The following is a 1,493-nucleotide window of genomic DNA, read 5'->3' as shown; positions in this document are numbered from 1 at the left end:
CAGTTCTAGTTCAGTTCTAGTTCAGTTCTAGTTCAGTTCTAGTTCAGTTCTAGTTCAGTTCTAGTTCAGTTCTAGTTCAGTTCTAGTTCAGTTCTATTTTAGTTCTAGGTTAGTTCTAGCTCCTTATTAGTGAAGTTAAAGTTATAAATGTTTATTAAGAAATTAAACTGAATTGCTAAAACAGTTCCACATTTACTTGACATTAAAATTTGGCAAGAGTTCCCTATAAATTTACATAAGTTTTCTGTATATTGTTACAAAAAAACCTAATACTTCAGTAAAACCTTATTTTAACAAATAAGTTACGCCAGCATTAATGTCAAACTTTATAGAAATGAATTATTGATTTCAACATCATCATCATCAGCTACCAGCCATAATTAAGATGTGGTGGTACGGATGTAATGTCGTCTTATCTTCTGATTTGTTACTAAAAACAATAAATAGGAAAAAAACAAAAAAACCCAATACAAAATATTTTTACTCGAAGACAGTTTGTTAACCCTTATAAATATCTACAAATACCAATTCAAACAAAAGTTATTTGAACAACAACTCAATCTTTTATTTACAATTCATTTCTACGAATTCAACACATACACAAGCGCACATACAATTTCTTCTGCATACAAACCTCCTTCATCTTTATCAACAGCAACAACATCAACGTCATTGTCAACATCATCATCACCATCATTATCTTAAAATCCTCCAAAATAAACAACAATACAGTTTTGCTGCACCAACAACACAACACTCAACAACTCATACTTAAATTCCAAGTACCAATTCTCAATTTTTCTACAGCGAGTATGATGAAGAAGGGGTTGAGAAAAAGAAGGAATATCACAAGAAACAGCAATCTATGTACAGGCTAAAGAAGTAGGAAAAACAACGTTAAATTATAATGAAACAAACCTTTTGAATGGAAAATATAAAAGAAGCATCAGCAAGTAAGTAGTAGATGAATGAAATGAAATAACAAAAAAAGTTTATTTCTGTTGTGTTTGATGACACACCAAAATACACAAAACATTCCAAAACCAACAAAACCGAACCAAACCAATCCAAACGAAACCGAAAAAGCAAAATAGTACACTCAACCAAAAACAGAAACAGAATTAAAACAATAAACAACATGACGATGACGACAACAGCAACAGAAACGACTCGACTGTTGGCTGTTGTTTATTTGGGTATAATCATAATGACAGCAATGAGTTTTAAAGGAATTTATTCTAGAAAGATGCAATGTAAATTGTTTGCAACGTAACTTTAAAAACCTAGAACCGGACTTTTTCTCTAATAATATAGATAAAGTTTTAGTTTAGTTCTAGTTCGCTTTTAGTTCGCTTTTAGTTCGGATCTATTTCAGTTCTAGGTTTATTCTAGTACAGTTCTAGTTCAGTTCTAGTTCAGTTCTAGTTCAGTTCTAGTTCAGTTCTAGTTCAGTTCTAGTTCAGTTCTAGTTCAGTTCTAGTTCAGTTCTAGTT

This window comes from Lucilia cuprina, chromosome 2 (assembly GCF_022045245.1).
Source record: "Lucilia cuprina isolate Lc7/37 chromosome 2, ASM2204524v1, whole genome shotgun sequence".
Lineage (NCBI taxonomy): Eukaryota > Metazoa > Arthropoda > Insecta > Diptera > Calliphoridae > Lucilia > Lucilia cuprina.
The sequence above is the reverse complement of the archived record's forward strand: the minus strand, read 5'-3'. Positions refer to the sequence as shown.